This window comes from Pelophylax lessonae (assembly GCF_965119305.1).
Source record: "Pelophylax lessonae genome assembly, chromosome: 5".
NCBI lineage: Eukaryota > Metazoa > Chordata > Amphibia > Anura > Ranidae > Pelophylax > Pelophylax lessonae.
In genome coordinates, this window is record NC_138772.1 from 473521363 (window position 1) to 473541970 (window position 20608).

Below are 20608 nucleotides of genomic sequence, written 5' to 3' on the forward strand. Positions count from 1 at the left end.
CGAAGTGATGTACATTTGTAGCATGTATAGAAAAGGACATTCTTTCCTACAGCAGAGATGTGATTCTGTGAGGACCATGCTTAGCCCTAAACGTTGGTTTATGCGGAGCTGAAGTTTGCCGCACTTACCTTCCCTAGGAGTCCCCTCATTGTCTTCTTCTGGATTCAATGTTGTTGGAAATCTTAATTGGCCAGTCCTGGGATGATGTAATTCCTATAGTTCCTATGAATGCTCAAGGCAGTTACTTGGACCCAGCAACAACCCCCCCCCCCCTCCGCCCAGAAATTGTTTCCAGTTAGAGCATTGGAAGATTTTTACTCTGTTCCTGTTTTAGCGATAACCCAAAATTTCTGATTTCGTTTCAGGTTTCCTCTGGGTGATAATGATAAACAGGACAAATATGGGGGACAAAGACAGCAATATAAACCCAACATGTGTTCTAATCCCTTTACACTCTATTTAAAAAAAAAAGGTTTTGCCTTTAGTTATACTTTATTTTACAGAAAATTGGCAAACACTAATGATTGCCTCTTTGGTTAGTTTCTATTATAATATCAAATCATCTGTATGAAAAATCCAGTTAAACCATGGACTAATCTGCCTTTTGTGTGGTTACTATATAAACCACCTAACCTGAATGCTCTTTTTCTCGAACATGCAATTCCTGCAAATGTTGCCATACATGTCTATGGCCAAATCTCTAACTGTTTTCTTGGTAGGCCTAGTTTTAGGAATTTTCTTTCATTTTCTTTGGAATCCTTTTTTCATCTAAATATTTGGGCTATTTAATGCTTGTCACTCTACCAGGATAAGCAATATGGCACCTTTTTATCTTTGTTTATTTATCATAATAGTAATACTAAAGCATATTTTCAATCTACTAGATGTCCTACAAGTAAGATGCAGGATAACTTCTTACATGCTTTTTTCCAAAAAGAACTTGTACTTCTTGCCACTAAGGATCAAACCAAAAGGCATTTGCCTACAGCACTTCCACTGGTATGCAATAACCCAAAACATCCAATCATATATTATATGGTATAATCCTATACAGCCTTGTTCAAGATGGAGTTAAGTAAAAGTCTTCATATAGTCATCATTTCTTGTGGCCTTGCTTCAAAGAAGTCTCATGAATAAAGATAAATAACACAGCGATATGTAGTGGTAGAGAAGCACTGGGAAAGCCACCTTAGCTGTGAAAGAGTGTATTTTGCACGACTGGGTTTTCTAAAAGGCTGGCCTGAATATACCTAGTCCTTTTACTGTTGTGGTTAGCCTTTGTATAAGAAGCATTTGCATTAATAGGGGTTCTTACAGTCCTTAAGGGAGAAACAGAGTTGATCTGCAAACAAAAAAGGAGACAACTGTTTGGTGTCACTCATGTAAGTAAAAAAGCTTAGGGCTTGTGCAACTGGACACATTTTCCAACTCCCAGTGATAAGTGCTGGACTGACTAGTGGTTTATTTTTATTTTTTTTTCTTCTGGGGAGACACTGCTTAAGTTTGAGAAGCAATTAGCTGATTTTGAAACATTTTAAAGCATGAGCTGTTGGAATGACTCTCACTTTCTGAACAAAAAACAAAAAACAAAAAAAAACACCTTTGCGGATGTCTACTCCAATAGACTGAGAAATCAAAGCTGCTATAATTACAGTAGAGCACAGGTACATACCAAATCATAGAAATATATTACAACCAAAGAAGGAGACTTTACAAATCATAACTGTGGCTTGAAATGCTTCAAGTGTACCTGCCAAAAATATGGTAGCCGATATTACAAACTTGTTAGGGATGCAGAGATTGGGGTTGTCACGGTGGTCCTCAATTCTTTATCTAATAAGTCACAACCTTGCAATAAGTTGGTAGCCAGTTTCAGTCTCAAAAGTCCTCTCTTCCATCTTGTATACTTATAGTAGGTCAGTGACTCAATTAATAGTGAAGCCACCTGTCAAGTCAACATTACAGCCTTGTAGTCTTCTCCTTTAAACACAAGCCAGTTTTGGCAGCTATCATATTTTTATTATCACAGGTTCACTTTAAAATCTAGAGAAAGTTAGACAAAGTATAGTACATACATGAATGGGACTTTTAAGGTTCTAATGACTATACCTATGACCTCCGGTATGGAAAATATCAATCGCTTATTATTGTTAACACCTGATAAAATTTAAAATGTGCAAAATGGAATTGGGTGTTGGCGCTGATCTGTGTGGTCTTCGGGCTATGACCAATTATAAATAACTACTAGTCTAATTGCTGTCAACGAAAGCATGTGTCACCACACCCAGTCTAAACTAAAATTGAAAATTAGACCATGTGTTATATGTGCAAATAATGCATGTGCAAAAACTGCTCTTAATGTGCAAAAAATATATAAAAAATAAACATATATATATATATGTGTATATATTTATATATATATATATAGATATACATATCTATATATATTGTGGGATTGATTAGCTCGGTGGCGGGCGTGGATGACCCCTTGGGGGGGTTCGTTACACAAGGAGATAGCCGAGAAGTGGTTGCAGACAACAGTTTGGTTTATTCTTGCAATTTACTTCACACAAGTGCAAGCCTCAAAAACATCAAAATAAAAATAAAACACAAAATAAATCCTTGCCACTGTGGGCGGCTACCTTCTCACATACAGGAACCTACCTACGGAGTCTGTCTCCAACCTACTGTTGGGAAAACTTTGCTGATCCTACAGCAGACACTCAATAGTCCATTTATTTTCTCTTCACACAACAAATGTCCATTGAACATGTCCCTTTTCCTCTTCACATTGAACATGTCCCTTTGCTTCACATAGAAATAGTTCATTTGTTTGTCTCTTCACATAGCAACCATTCCTTTGCTTGTCTCTTCACATAGCAAACAGTGCATTTATTTCTTTCCACATAGAAATAGTCCAAGACCTCACCTTGAGTAGTCTTCATACTTTTTACCCTCCTCAGCGCACATCGCTCCAGGAGGTCTTCTCCCATGCTCACACAGCGTCGGGAGGCACACATCTGACTGTCCTCCTCTCCCCAGCTCACACAGCGTCAGGAGGCAGCAATCCTTCTCCCAGGCTTCACACAGCGTCGGGAGGCACACATCTGACTGTCCTCCTCTCCCCAGCTCACACAGCGTCAGGAGGCAGCAATCAATAGACTTCCTTGGACAAATTATAGAGGCCTTAACTTCCTCATTCCGAACAGCTGAATGGTTTTCAACTTCTTTACACCTTCCTGCTGCCTTTGCACCCGACACCCTATAGTAATTGGTGAATTGTCTAACCCAAGCAGAAGTGTATCTCCTGTCTGTGACAACATCCACAGATTTACCTGACTTCCTGTCACAATATATATATATATATATATATATATATATATACAGCCTGTGCAGAACAATACTTGTGCAAATTCACCAGGAAAGTGCAAGTGCAAAAGTGCCTGTATATAAAATCAGCTTGTGCATAAAAAACAGCTTCCTGTGCAGACTCTTATGAGTTCATAAAAGTATGCAGTGCCCTTTAATTCCACTTTTCCTGTAATCTTGCTGCTCTTCGTAGTGCCTTCAGTGAAACAACGAGCAGCAGGGCTGTTATACTCGGGTTAAATTCACAGTGTGCAGTGAACCCCATTGTCTTCACTCGTGTCCCCCACCTGGAATTACACTCACCAGATATCTATCCCCTTATGCAGGGGTATCCCACTTTCTGTAAGTGTCTGCCCTGTAAACGCCTGGGTTCACCGCATGCCGTGGGTTTAACCCGAGTATAACAGCACTGTTGCTGGTTGTTTCACTGAAGGCACTACAAAGAGCAGCAAGATCAGGGGAAAAGTGTAATTAAAGGAAACTACACACTTTTATGAACTTATAAGATTCTGTACAGAAAGCTGTTTTTTATGTACCACCTGTTTTTTATGCACAAACTGTTTTTATGTACATTCACTTTTGCCTCTGCACTATCTTGGTGAATTTGCACTTGTATTGTTTTGCACAGACTGTACATATATGTTTATTATTTATATGTTTTCTTGCACATTAACCTTTTCCTGTCCACGCTATAGTCAAAAGACGGCTACAGCACGGGCCCTAATTGCCGGGAGGGCGTCCATGTACGTCTTCCTGTGCATGAGCTGCGGAGCTCGCACAGCTTGCTCTGTGATTAGCGAGTCCATGAGACTCGGCTGATCACAGATCAGAGTAAGGTCCAGGCCCCTTACCCCGTGATCAGCTGTCAGCCAATGACAGCTGATCATGTGATGTAAACCGCAGTGGGCGATCAGCTTTTTTTCGCCTCACGCTGTCATTGTGAGGAGAAAAAAAGCAGATGGCAGCTATTGTCAGAGGGACATCGGTCCTGAAGAGGAGAGGGGCATCTGTGCCTACCAGTGCCACCTACCAGTGCCATCTACCAGTGCCCACCAGTTCCACCTATCAGTGCCCACCAGTGCCACCTACCAGTGCCAAGCAGTGCCCCATCATCAGTGCTGCCCATCAGTGTCACCTACCAGTGCCTATCATTGCCCATCAGTACCACCTATTGGTGCCCATCAGTGCCACCTATTAGTGCCCTTCAATACAACCTACCAGTGCCCCTCAGTGCTGCCCATCAGTGACCATCGGTGCCACCCATCAGTGCCGCCTTATCAGTGCCCATCAGTGTCGCCTATCAGTGCTCATCAGTGCAGCCTATCAGTGTCCATCAGTGCAGCCTATCAGTGCCTATCAGAGCCCATCAGTGCTGCCTCATCAGTGCACATCAATGAAGGAGAAAAATTACCTGTTTGCAAAATTTTATAACAATTTATAAAAACAGTTTTATTTTTTTTTAAATTTTTGTTTTTTTTTTGTTTGTTTGTTCAGCAAAATATAAAAACCCCAGTAGTGATTAACTACCACCAAAAGAAATCTCTATTTGTTTGAAAAAAAATGATAAAAATGTAATTTGGGTACAGCGTTGCATGACCGCGCAATTGTCATTCAAAGTGCGACAGTGCTGAAAGCTAAGAATTGGCCAGGGCAGGAAGGGGGTTTGAGTGCCCAGTAGGCAAGTGGTTAAGAGCAGTTTTTGCACATGGATTATTTGCACATATAACACATGGTCTAATTTTCTATTTTGGTTTAGACAGAGTGTGGTGACTCATGCATTAATTTATAGCAATTAGACTGGTATTTGTTTATAATTGGTCATAGCAACACTAACTTCCATTTTGCACATTTTTACATCAGACGCCATGTAGGTGGTTGGTCTCAGTGGGGGCAGCTGCCAAATATATAAATTTGATTAGATCAATAGTGCATAATTATATATTTTTTTAACTTAATAAAATTACATTGGATTTAAAATATAGTTTATATCATGCCAAAATAAAAAAAATAAATACAAAGATATTAAAATTACAGCTTTCTCCCTGTATAGACTCTCCACTTTTACCTACTACCCAGTATATTTATTCAATTTACCAATCCAGGAGATAATTTCCACTCATGATGGGGGAGTAATCAAAAGGGGCACAGAGGACTGATCTCTGTTCACGTATGCTGTCACCGTATATAGTGGAACAAAGTCCAAGAAACCTTTCCTTGATCTGAAGAAGCAAAAGTATAAAACACTCTGAGAAAAGACTATACCGGTGTCACCAGTTGAAACGTTATTCTGGATTGGTTAAGTGGAAAATATGAAAAAAATGCAGTGGGTAGCATTCGGGTCTACTATGAGTCTACTAAGGAAAGAGCTTAGATTTTACTATCTTTATATACCTCTCTTATTTTGTTATGGCATATACTATATGTTATTTTACATACTATAGTTCATAGGTATGTGTCTTGAGGACCCTAAAAGTCCTATTCATTTATTACTTTACTTTTTTTTACCTGTTAATATTGGAGGCTAGTTTTTTTACGATCAGCGGAATTCTTGTTAATTTAGAGAAAGTTAGAAACAAAAATTTAGTGCCAAAAGTGTTAGCACTTAAGGAGAAGCATTGGTGGACCAGTGACTAAAGATGATATATTAGAGCAAATTATATCTCGGCAAAGGCTGCAATAATACAACATCCAGGGGAAAAGAATATTCTGTATGTACAAACTTTAATTGAGAGGTGTTAGAGTCCATTAAAAAGAAGGCAGACTGGGCAAAGATCTAATGACTGCGGAAACATTTTGATTATATTCTAAAAGAAAGAGCTGGGAGGTGGAGTGGCCAGTGAGAAGATGGCAACAGTTGCGAGTTCTGGCACACAGACACATAAAATGTGGACGCTTGCTGAGAAGGAAGCAGCAAAATACAACTGTGGTTTGTAAGTGCAATGAAACATAAGTAAGGCATCTATTATGATGCCCACTCACTGGTCATGGGGAACAGGATTAATTATTGTATAATTGACCGCAATAGGAAAAGGTTTCAATGGAAATAAATACATGCTTCTATATTGTATTTAAAGATATGTCTATTACTGGTAATAGTGGTTACAAAAGTTCTTGAATTCTAGCTCAACACTTTAGCCATTCTCCATAAAGAGCTCTGATAAACGCTATTCGCATTTAAACTGGCAATAGGCATAACTCGGAAGAAGCTTTAGAAAAACAAAAACTTACTGTGAAAGAGTATCATGGATTTGTCTGCAAACAAGTACAAATAAGTAACAAAAGTTTCCAAATGGTATTTGTATTTGCTGTTTTTTTGCAATCCAATCCCTAGCAATATTTGATATGATTACTGGAGTCAGATCAATGTATGTAAACTCTAGCATGGGGCTTCTCCTATTTGCTCACTTTGGGTTAAATATTTCATTGAAAGTGTTTTGTTATATCTGTTCAATAAGTTCAACAAATACTTATTGATCCTGTCATGCATTCAGACCTGTCCAGTTTCCTGTGCACACTTCCTGTGTTCTTTCAAAGAATACTTTCAGTTCTTATCATACACTACAGAACATGTAGCCCCTATCCTTTGGATATTATGATTATAGGTGGGATTCAGTAGTTTAAGAACAGACAACCAGACAGGGCTGACACCAAGTCTTGTCATTTTAGTCCACAAAAAGGCACATGTTGTCATTTCACAAGAGGAAATTAGGAGTGTAGTGCATTTCTGGCAGACCGACCAGTATTTTTCTGTAACTGCAGGCTCACAATTAGGAAAAAAATATGGCCACATATGCCTTTATTGCAGAGATGCGTCGCATATGCTTTTTTGGCCCTGACATACCCTTTAAGAGACAACTGTTGATTGGTTTATATGGGTTGCTGCAATTTTGCCCACCTATTATAGAGGTGGCTAGTACCATGTCTTTCTGACTTCATATTCCTGTATAGAAATGGAATGGACGCCTCACCTCTTCTTCAAGATGTTGGTAGGGCCAGAAGTATGGCGATAAACCTAATAAAGCAGCAAACACAGTCTAAAGGTGTCTCTGTTGCTTCTTTATCCAGAGTGTAGGCAGTCTAATACAGCAGTTATGTTACTGACTGGATCCCCAATTAAAAGCAGTTAGGAAAAAGCCTTAAAATGAAAATGAATGCAGCCACCACATCTATGTATTATTAAGCTGCAAAAGTGGCGGCTGGTGCTCAATTTTTTGGGGGAGGGGCGGCAAAAAAACCTCCTCCCCCATGGGTGACAGATGGGAAGGCAGCCTTACCTTAGGAGATGAAGAGGGATCGGGCCTTTTCCCCTCGCTGCAGCCAAGGGAAGAGCCGGGGTTTCTCCTCCCGGCCGAACTGACAGGCTTCTCCTGACGACCGAACAGAAAGTGAGTCCTGATTGGTCAGGAGTCCTAAGACTCCCTGGCCAATCAGATCTGAGGACCTGCTTCCTGATTGGCCAGGAGGAAAATCAGGAAGACAATAGCGAATATGAATTTGCTATTGTCACAACTGGGTGGGCTCAGGGCGCAGTGCTCTGTGCCGTTAGCCTACTTTAAAAAAAAAAAAAAAAAAGAAAAACAAAACCATTGGAATCCATGTGTCTGGCGCACTACATGGAGATTAGGGGCCGGGGCGCATGGATTAGGGGGGCAGCGCCCCTTTGCCCCTTATAGACAGGCCGCCACTGGGCTGAAATAAATAAAATTTTTGGTTTTGGGTTAAATACCACTTTATTTCCAGAAGCCACTCATGCTAACTGTTGCCCAGGATGGATTTCTGCAACACATTTAAAGGATGACCAGACTCCCTGAAGGCAACTGTAAATTTTTCTGGATATTTTGAGAAAGCACTAAGAGCTGGGGAAAACATGTAAGAGCTTTTATTGTATTACTGTGATCTCAATAATGAGATTTACAGCAGCCTGCAGTGAGCACACTCATCCTTCAAATGTGCTGTAATGTTGGCTGAGAGGCCAAACTTGCACCTGTGGTATGCTTAGGCTGTTTGATTGTTGTTTGTCTATATCCTGTCTAAGGCTTCATGTACACTAGCAGCTCCTAAACAAGAGTTTAGGAGTTTTCTAAACTCAACTCCATAAAAGCCTGCGTGTTAATGTACACATAGGCTTTTACCAGAGTTAAGGAGCTGCTGCGGTTAGGGGAGATTCAACCTCCCTCTCCTGAACGCGGAATAATCGCGTTCAGCATAGAAAAGCTTTGATCACCGGCTGCAGGGAAACGCAAACTGCTGCAAAGTCGTGCCACGATTTGGCAGCAATTTTGCCACGTTTTGCATTTTGCAGCGGACAAAATAGACAGTGTGTAAATGAAGCCTTAAATCAGCTGTAAAACTGTAGTTACCTTGTAGTCCTAAAGACATGTAAACTGCTCCTACCTTGCTATGACTACAAAGCTGAACTGTTTTGGTCCCATTGACTGATGTTTCATTCCCACATGACTCTGACAGCCTTAGGTGCTGTCTGATTTAGGACCAGTCACCACCCAGCCTGGCAATCAGAGACTAGCTATTTAAGCTATGCTCAGATTAGTCTTCCCTTCCCAAGCAATGCTTGTCCTAGTGTCGTAAAGTCCTGTACTTTGTAGCTCCTTGACCCTAGTATTTTTGCTGTGAACTCTGCCCACCTGTCCATAGAAATCCTTCAGGGTGAGCAGTCCCCTGACCTTGGAGGTTCCTCTGTGTACTTTGCTTATCTATCCTTAGAAGGTCTGTAAACTTAGCCATAACCTGTTCCTGGAAATCATGTACACTGCACGGTCCCAGTTGCCTTGGACCCCTGTACACTGAACTGTAATCATTTGTAGCCTGTGTGTTGTACGGATCCACCGCTCATTAATCCGATGGCTGGTCTCCCACCAGAGCCTTTCATTTACCTTGCTTTGCCTGGTAGCAGCTGGTGTAACGACCTGAGAGCAGGAGCAGTCAACCCATCTTCACTATCAGGAGCTCTGGAGAACACTGCCTGGTCTTAAGGCTGGGTACACACTAGAATTTTTTTTCTTGTTCAACCTAGCAGGCAAAACAAAAAAAACAAAACCGAGAGATAGCTGTACTAAGTGCTGTTAGTGCGATAATTTCCTCTGCTGTGTCTTTATGTTTTGACAGGGGGACTTCCCCCCACCAGAACACACTGATCAACACTTGCAGCCATTGACTGCAAGCTCTGATCAGATGCTGTTTTTCAAGCATCCCCAGTCGACAGAAGCCGGTTCTGCTGAACCGAGTGTTTGCGGCTGATTTTTGGCCCAAGTGTACCCAGCTTTAGGTTCCCTGCCTTGCTAAACCCAGCTCTAGTCAAAGTAGGCCTAAAATAAAAATATAAAGGTTGGCCAACAAATCTTATAATCACCCTGAACTAATATAAGGCAGCTCTGATCCCATGGTTGCTGTTTCCTATTCAGAGATAATGAGGTACCATAAGGATTAACAGATGACCAGTAATAAACAGTCACATGTCAAAAACCCTTGGTGTTATTTGAAGAGGTTTTCAAGCTGTTGCAATCTGTTCAGGAAAAGAGCACTTTAAAGGAGATTTTTTTCAGTCTGACTTTAATTTGTTAGCCCTAGTGATATTCTCACCATCAGTTTCAGACTTTTCATGTCTAGGTGTTAATGCTTTAAGCTGGACACACAACTCGACTGTATGATTTCTTTTAATAACAATTATGTATGTCTGAATTGATATAAGTTGAGTATTAAGGAGATTGGAAATAGATTGTAATTGTTATTGGCAATGATGTTCTTCAGAATACCAGGACAAAGTAGACCGATGATCCAAGCTCCTCAACCTTCTTCTGGATCTTACCAAAACAGCTCCTAGTTCTAGGTAAAATTCCACGCATTTTGCTTTATAAATTGGAGATTGTTTGCAACCTTGATTAAGCACCTAGGTCACTTTCATGCCTATGTTAACACATGCATTTATTCTAAAGGATTTTCCTGTAAGGAGGCCATGGACATACCAACCCAATGTACACAGGTTAGCAGTTTTCTTGAATGGGCTACTTTACCTTTGTGCAATACCATCGTTTGATGCAGTAACGCGCCTTATAAATGACAAGGAGGTGAATGCGGTTGCATAGTTTACAGACCATTAAGATTATTGATAGAAAACCAAAATAGTGTTTATTTAAAATCTAAGGATTCCCATTTCCAAATTATGACTTTTTTGTACCTGTAAAGAGAGTAAATAAAAATTAAAAAAAAGAAAGGAAAACAGTATTATTGGGGAAGTGCATTGACATTGCATTTGTGACTAATAATATACTCAAAAGTATGACTACACTTGGTTTGTTTGCTAGAAAAATCTGGACCATGTTTACTTTGCTAGTTATTGTTTCCTCCATATGTCTTCCTCTGCTGTCATGCCGAAAATGAAATGTCAGTTGTGAGGAGCCAGTTCATTAAAGCTTCCAATTTTTTCCATAGTCGTTTGCACTTTTGTTCGGTCCCAGCAGATGTGATGGAAGGTGCCTAGAGCTGTGTATCCACTGTTACAATCTGGATTAACTGTGGTGTAAATGATGTTCAGTTCTACTGGTGCCAAGCAAGTCATGTGTGGCATTCTCATATTGTGCTTTGTGTAAATAAAGATTTGTGAACTTATCAACAATATGCTTTAACTAAATCTCTCTCTTTCCACTGCTATTTATTGTATTCACTTCACCTTCATATTTTTGTTATGGAAAATATTAGCAGATGGTGCTGTCGACATACTGTTGTAAATAACAGGACATGTATAAATTGCATAGACAGTCATGACATTACTGATGTCTAGCTAGCAATTAACGGGCATAAGGATAGGGGGTCATTTATTTACCACTAGTTATAAGTTGTAAATTATACTACTAGGAATGCTACAGACTCTATATAAAGGTTTAACTGTGCCTGCTGAACAGATATAAACAATTTGACTTTCATCAGCAGTAAGTGTCAGCACTATAAGCGCTCATGCACACTGCAGCTCAAAAAACTTATTTTAGGCATTTGAGCGTTTTTTTTTTTCTTCTGCCTCTAAAGACCCCTCCATGTTAACTTATTTGTCCATGCACACATAGGTGTTTACAAAAGTTTAAAGGCAGAAAAAAAAAAACCTCACCAAAGTCATGTCCAGGAGATGCGCTTTTGACCACAAAAAACGCTCAAAAGGGCCTAAACGCATGTTAACTCGTGTTCAGCTAGCGCTTACACATTTATTTATTTCAATGGGCAGAATAAATAATATTCTGCCAATGAAATTAATGATTGCCCAAGTGCTTGATGCGTCTAAACGCGTTTGCAAAATCGTGCCTTTAGGTGTATTTTTTTTTTCTACATTGATTTTCTCCTGCCAGGAGAAAAGGAGTTTGAAAGAGCCCAGTATGCATGAGCCATAAGAAGTAGAGAATGAGCTCCTGTTCTAGGATTACAGAGTTGTCAGATGCTTCAAGAGTTAGGAGATGTGGGATGTCAAAGGGGAAAATAGAACATAGTTGGGCAGTTTTTCTGTACTGCATTAGTTCCAAAACTGTTGAAGTAGAGATGTCCAGACTTCTTGTAGACAACCAGTTTTGGCTCTACCCGTTTTATTTTCAGTTACAAGGCAGGTAGTAAAAAAGATATATATTATAACACTAGAAAAGTTTAGAGATTATAAGAAAAGGTATAATTTGGGCATTGCTAAATAGTTTTATTTTTTTTTAATAACGTTTCTTTCATTCTCATTTTCATTTCAAAGCCAGTGTCACGCAGGGAGCATTGCAACAAAATTACTAATAGCAAGCAGCAAGGCTAAATAGGACGAGCTGTTGGATCTACATATGAGTTGTTTCAAAATGCCAAGTGCATAAAGGAATTTTTTTTCAGTATCATTAAAAAGCAGCGTTTCATTCATTTTTTTTCCCTATTTGGACCCAAACACAGTTTTACTCACCTTAAGAACACAAGGCTTTATTCAGTTTTCAGCCATTGTGAGGCCCTCTACAGCAATGTGGTGGCTCACTTCAAAGTGAGGCTTTTATTATTATTATTATTATTATTATTATAATTATCTTTTTATACATGATTTATATAGCACCAACAATTTTTGAAGTGCTTTACAAAATAAAGAGAGACAGTTACAATACAATTCAAAGCAAGAGTGTTAGGAAGGCAGTACTCATTAGAGCTTACAATCTAAAGGCATACTTGCCAACTGTCCTGGATCTGCCGGGACAGTTACGTATTCTGGTCTGATGTCCATTAATGCCTCTGTCCCAGGATTTGAAACCAAAGTGACATCTCTTAGCACCTACCACAGGAGTTACATTAGAAACTTTACTACATTATACTTCCAGGACACCACCCCTAACTTAGTGAGTATAATGGAATCTATTATCATACTATTCTATTCTGCGCCTCCCACCCTGCACTCTACCTCCAGTTCTGTCTCACCTCTGTCCTTCTTCGGCAGCCACTTTCCACATGTTGTCCCTGGCTCCACCTCCCGCACAGCCTCTGTGAGATTTTGTTACCATAGGGGAGGCCAGAGTAGTATGCATGTGGATCTTGCTGACAAAGTACCAAGAATAGGTGCCAAGACACACAGGCAGAGCCATGGGAATTGGTAGGTGGGCAGGGGTTGTGGCTGTTTCCTCCCCTCCAGCACAGGTGGCTGCTTCATCTGGGGTTCATTTAGCAGCTGAAGATGATGAAAGAGGAGAAGCAGACTTAGCAAACACTGCATACTGCACACTGACTGCGCTATCACTGTATACTGCACACTGACTGCCCTATCACTGCATACTGCACACTGACTGCCCTATCACTGCATACTGCACACTGACTGCCCTATCACCGCATACTGCACACTGACTGCCCTATCACCGCATACTGCACACTGACTGCCCTATCACCGCATACTGCACACTGACTGCCCTATTACTACATACTGCACACTGACTGCGCTATCACTGCATACTGCACACTGACTGCCCTATTACTACATACTGCACACTGACTGCGCTATCACTGCATACTGCACACTGATTGCCTTATCACTACATACGGCACATTGACTGCCCTATTACTGCATACTGCACACTGACTGCCCTATTACTGCATATTGCACACTGACTGCGCTGTCACTGCATACTGCACACTGATTGCCCTATTACTACATACTGCACACTTACTGCGCTATCACTGCAAATGGCACACTGACTGAGCTATCACTGAATACGGCACACTGACTGCTCTATCACTACATACTGCACACTGACTGCGCTATCACTACATACTGCACACTGACTGCCCTGTCACTACATACTACACACTGACTGTTCTATTTTAGGAAAGAAAATTAGTCTTTATAGCCACAGTTATTCACGGGTTCCAATTTTGGAGCAGCGGAGAGGACATTTTCCATCTGTAAATACAAAAAATAGAGCTTTATTTTGTTAGATTATGGAATGTTTTTAATTTTTTTTTATTTTACAGTTTAGCACCATTAAGGCTATTAAGCCTTTATGGGCAAATTGAGTAGGCAGATTGCATCTAGAAAAAAAGTATCTACTTGTTTCAAATGTCAAAGAAAAGATGCACAGATTTGTTTACACCACACTTTTTAAGCCCTTATTAAATAGGCCACAATTTCTGAGGGAGAAAGCAAGCACATCAGAGACTAAATTTAAACATTAGTGTCTATTTGTGTTAAATTGAAAAAAAACAAAACATGAAACAATTTGCACCACAACTTTAAAGCCTTTATTGGAGACATTGCCTCTAGGGAGTAGAAAAATAGTGTGTTCATTTGGTGATTGAAGATGGGAAAAGGTTAGAGATTTACACCGAATATATCAAACCTGTATGGGCCGGCTGCAGTTTCTGATCAATGGAGCATGCATGTTGTATCTGGAACAAAAAAAACACTCTTTTCAAGCCTTCAGTGGAATAGCTTGCAATTGCTGAGGGAAAGAGTAAACAAAAAATTGGCTTTCTTTTTTTCAGTCTGAATAAAGACAAATTTGACAGATTTGCTGCTAAGCTTTTAATCCCTTTCGAGCAAGCCGCTTTTTCTGAGGGAGAGAGCAAATAGATTGTAGCTAGAAATAAACAATTCTTTTCTTTTTTTCAGTTGTACATGTTAACAGATTGGTACAACAGCTTTTAAGTAGAGATGTCCCGAACTATTCGCCGGCGAACAGTTCCCGGCGAACATCGCTTGTTCGCGTCTGCCGATGCGGGCGAACATATGTGATGTTCGGTCCGCCCCCTATACTTCATCATTGAGGCAAATTTTGACCCTGTACCTCACAGTCAGCAGACACATTCCAGCCAATCAGCATACCCTCCCTCCCAGACCCTCCCACCTCCTATAAAAAAGCAAGGACAGCATCCATCTTAGATTCATTCTGAAGCAGTGTGTTAGTGAGAGCAGGGAGAGTGCTGCTGCTGCTGTTAATAGGGACGGACAGTTGTTAGATAGTGTTCTCAGTCCACTCCTGCTGTAAGGACAGCACCCCAAAAAGCCCTTTTTAGGGCTGGTATTTCAGTCAATTTTTTTTGATATACAGTATATATATATCTATTGTGCAGTTGCCTGCCCGCCGTGTGTGAGAGGCCACAGACCCACCACAGACTGTACTGTGTGCACACCACACTCATATCGGGTGGCACAGTACCTTGCAGTTTAAAAAATATTTTTTTTTTCCTCTGTCATAATTGCAGTTGCCTACCGGCTGCCAGTGAGTGTCAGGTCCACAGAGTGTACTGTGCCCACTGCAGTGCCCACCACTCATATATATGGTGGCACAGCACCTTGCAAATTAAAAAAAAAAATATTTTTTATAATTGCAGTTGCCTGGCCTGCCAGTGAGTGTCAGGTCCACAAAGTGTACTGTGCCCACTGCAGTGCCCACCACTCATATATATATGGTGGCACAGCACCTTGCAAATTAAAAAAAATATATATTTGTTATAATTGCAGTTGCCTGGCCTGCCAGTGAGTGTCAGGTCCACAGAGTGTACTGTGCCCACTGCAGTGCCCACCACTTATATATACGGTGGCACAGCACCTTGCAAATTAAAAAAATATATATTTTTTATAATTGCAGTTGCCTGGCCTGCCAGTGAATGTCAGGTCCACAGAGTGTGCTGTGCCCACTGCAGTGCCCACCACTCATATATACGGTGGCACAGCACCTTGCAAATTAAAAAACTATATATTTTTTATAATTGCGGTTGCCTGGCCTGCCAGTGAGTGTCAGGTCCACAGAGTGTACTGTGCCCACTGCAGTTCCCACCACTCATATATACGGTGGCACAGCACCTTGCAAATTAAAAAAAATATATATTTTTTATAGTTGCCTGCCAGTGAGTGTCAGGTCCACTGCACTGTACTGTACCCACTGCAAATGGACTGTTTGCGGTTGTTTGCGGTGCGTTAAACGGGGAGTTTGGTCTGTCAGAGTTTGGTCTGTCACTGTGAAGCAGGCGTAATCCTTACACTACCTGATTGATACAACATCATACCTGATTGTATACACACACTGGATGTTTTAAAGCACGTTATTCCAAACAATTTAGGAATGTTAGGTGATTTATGCCCTTTATGGATTAAAACCCGACTCTGCGTCAACTACGTAATTTTCCATGGGAGTTTTGCCATGGATCCCCCTCCGGCATGCCACAGTCCAAGTGTTAGTCCCCTTGAAACAACTTTTCCATCACTATTGTGGCCAGAAAGAGTCCCTGTGGGTTTTAAAATTCGCCTGCCTATTGAAGTCTATGGCGGTTCGCCCGTTCGCGAACATTTGCGGAGGTTCGCGTTCGCCGGTTCGCGACATCTCTACTTTTAAGCCTGCTTGGACAGGCTGCTGTATGTCAATCATACAACACTAAAACAATGTCTTTTTTTCCCTAACAGAAGAAACAATGTTAAACATTGTAGCACAGCTTTTTATTCATCCTTTTGAAATGGTCAATAGTGTTGAGGCAGAGAGCAGGCACACTGCATCTAGAAAAAATAGTTTGTAATATTTTTATTTAAAATTTAAACCAAGAAATGTAAGTGATTTCAGGTATACATTACAATCTTTTTTCTCATAGATTGCTAAATCTGAGGGAGAGAGCAGGCAGATTTCAACAATAAATATAAAATGATATGGAATATTTGCGTAAACATAATATAAAAATTGTACAGATTTTCTTTATTTAGGAGAATTACATTTTGAAGGCAGAGACTAGGCATATATTTTAGCCAGAAATATTACGTAAAATGCATTATTTCAGATACATGTTTTCAAAATTGCACATGATTTGCAGAACAGAATCTCATCCTTTGTATTAGGAAATACATCTGGAAGCAGAGAGACTACTTTCAGCAAGAAATATAAATAACAAATGTATTTTCCAGAAAAACACTATATGAAAATGGTATGGATTAGTTAAAAAGAATCTCATCCATTTTAATAACAGGTAACCTTGGAGACAAGAAGTAGTCCTATTTCAGCATTAAAAAAATACATTAAAGTGTAGTTTTAAGACATTATATATTTGTATGGATTTACTTAACCAAATCTTATCCTTTTCCATGTGAGAGATTTTGCCAGGCAGGGAGTTGGCATATATCAGCCAACTCCCTGGCTGATATTTTCATCACATGACATGTAAATGAAACTGTATTAGTCACAAAAGCATATGTAAATAGATTTTTTTGCTGAATTGAATCATATTCTTAGAATGTGCTGAGGTTTTGGGGGCAGAGAGTATTCCACCTAGAAATGTTAAGTACAGAAACACTGTTTACATGTTGTATATCTTTGAGGTACAAATGCTTTTCATAGGAGGCAATTTGGGAGGCAGAGAGTAAACAATTTTCATGCAGAAATATAAAAAAAATTAAGTTCTTCATATATCATATACAAATTGAACAGATTTAATGCACAGAGGACAATTGTTTTTAAACTGAAATTAGTTATTTTTTTAAGGCACTATATATTATAATAGTACTGATGTATGTGTACTGAATCTGTTCTTTTTTAATATAAGAGAGTATTCCTAATATTGTAATAATTATAAAATTACACAGTAATAGATTTTTAGAGACATGTCAAAAATTGTAAAGAATTATTGCACAAAATATTATCCTTCTAAATTGGATTACATTTTGGAAGTATATGAGTCATATTTCAGCCCAAAATATTCCATTTTACTGAAGTTTTCTTGGATACATAATTTATTGTATAGATCAGCTGCAAAAAATGTACCGGTAATTATAGTCCATAGGAGACGAAGGAGAAGAAAGAAAAAACAGGAAGGCTAACATTTTCATTAAAATACTGTTTTCTACTGTTGTAAAAGGAGAAAAGGATGTACAAATTAGTTGCCAAAATATAACGTTTTTTCTTTTTGGCCACAAAATTTATGGTTAGGGAATGAGAATGGCTGGTTTCTATTTTAAAAAGAATCACTGTTAGGCTACACAAACTTAAAGAGCATGTATTAAAAATATATTTAAATTATGACAGGCTAGCGTAGTGTCAAACGATTAATACAAACAGCATGATATAGCTTATGTGAAAGCCAAACTATTTTCCAAACTGTAGAGACCAATGTGGAAACTTAAAGTGTTGTCCATTTTGTTGACAATAAACTGTAATGAAATGCAAACTCTAAGGGCTAACCCAGTAGTTACCCTGCCAAAAAATATATAAAATGTGTTATCTTTGGGGAAACAGTGGTCTAAATATGAGGTTATGAGTAATATTGGTGCCAGCACACTGTAAAGCAGTACAAATATTCTTGAAAAGTACAGGCTGTTACCTGCCTAAAAATTGAAATTCTTTGCGGTGAAACTGCTGCAGAAAATTTGGGTTTGAGGTGTTAGTGGTGCCAAAACACCATAAACTCACATAACTATTCATGCAGAGCACAGAATGTTGCCTGACTAAAAAAAAAAAAAAAAAATGTCAACTGTGAAAACAGCTGAAGAAATATTGGGTTTGGGAAATTATTGGTGCTAAACACTGTAACCCTACAAAATAATGGGGCAGAGCACAGAATGCAACCTTGCCAACAAAATGTACATTCTTTGCAACTGTCAAACAGGTGTGAAAAAATTAAGTGTGTGAAATAAAAAGTGCCATTGTGATGAACAACAGTAATGGGCCCAGTATGGTAATGGTGGCAGGCCCAAATGGTAATGGTGGCCGGTCCAAATGGTAACGGTGGCAGGTCTACAGTGGTAGCAGTATATGTTAACAGTGCCAAGCCAGCAGTGGTCAGTGGTAGAAGGAGGTGTTGACAGTGGCCAGGTGTAGTCATGGGGGCAGGAGATAGCAAGGTGGCAGGAGTTGGGACTTATTACAGGCCTGCATCTACGAAAAGAAAGGATTAGGCTGTACAGAAAATAAATACTTTGGCATCTACCGCAGGAGCTTGGTAGTTGCTGCTGATCCAGGATAGGTAATTTTAATCAATGTTAGCCAGTCAACTGTCTGGAGACAGACAGACCCTTTTGTCTGTCAAAACAAAACCTGCAGCACAAAACATGCATTTAGAGAGGACACTGGCTGCAGAGCAGCCCAGTAGATCATCCACATGCTAGGCAAGCTCGGGTCAGTGGTCAATCCTGGTATTACAAAGGATTCCAAATAGGAGAGAGCACTCCAACAAAAGTCTATGGGGCCCCAGTGCAGGTAGGACAGTAGCTTTACACATTCATATTGCCAAGATTTAGACAAAGATTAAGATTCCATGTTAGACCATTCTTCTGTGTATGGTATTTTGATATGAAATTGCTTGCACCTATACTGTGTTAGCTGCCTTCCTTACTTTTCCCTAACCCTTTTCTTTTTCAGGGCTTTTGCATTCAATAAAACCTATTTCAAATAGATATAACTCGTGTCCAGGTGCAGGATAGGTCATCACTGGAGCAGGGCAGGAGGGCCCGAACAATCCAGCAGCTCCTTTGGGGATAGCACTATGTTAAGGTACACTTCCAGGATATTCAAAATTAATGGGCTACCTGCGGTATCCTTTGCATGTAATATGTGGAAAGTGTATCGTAAAACATTTGTTTCAGAAAAGACGATGCGCTGAAGAAAAAGGTCATTGCTAATTTAAAGGACCTAAAATGCAAGAAGTGAATTCTATTTATGTGATTTCTGCTGAATTTCTCAAGGCTATATAGCATTTTTCTTATTTATATGCACAGTACACCACAGATGTTTCTCAGGTTTTGATGATGGGGTTGTTGTCACTTAATATCACTTTTCGTTCCGAACTTTTACATGACAGCAGAATGATAAATGACAACAGCTTCTATTTTGACCCTAGTGCTGACTTACTAAAATGTCTGAAGTCTATTATTTATGTAAATAAAGTTGGGCAACAGAGCACACCGACAAGATGGTAAAAAATATTGCCTGAGGTTAGCATGATGTGAATTGTCAGTAGAACTGATTGCAATATTATCTTTAACAAATGTTTTTTTATTAGATGCAACATAAAAGGCGTTGAAAAGAAACTCAAAGTCACAAGGTAAAATTAGTCTGTGAACAATAAATGCTATCTCCTTTAGGTATACCTTCTGCACATCTAAAGACAATAAACATGTACAGTCCAACGGGTGACCTCACAACAATACCCAACAGAAGATACATATATTACCTAACATTTTACCCCTACAGGTGTTTTTTTAAGTTTAATACAACATTTCTTCAAAAGGGGGGGGGGGGGAGTTCACTAAAAAAGGGAACCCTGCTATTTAGGGTCAAGGTCTACTTAGATGGTATTGAATTCTTGACTCTGAGCTTATGTCAACCCCCTTTCCAAGGAACATGTCTTGGTAGCCAATAAGGTGTAAGAGATAGTGGTTAGTACTAAAGAGCTTATGTCCAAGTCAAAAAGTTGAGTTCCCTTATTGCCTGCTTTTAGATCACACTTCTAATTTTGGATAATCAAAGGGAAGGTTTACTATTGCATTAACTATTACATTATACATATATACATAAAGACATTACTCATAAAAAACACAAGATGTTTTATTACCAAGAATTACACAACTTAAATGGACAAAAGGCTAAAAGTCCTCTTTTTCTATGGACATAATGATTTTGATCCAAAATTCTTCAAAAATTATTTTCCTCAAAATTTTCAGAGTTCCTAATGCATGTTTTGGAAGAGGTGTCCACAGGCAACTCCCCACCTGTATGAAAGGTGCAGTGTGTCCCAGTACGAGAAGACCAGTGCATGGGCATTC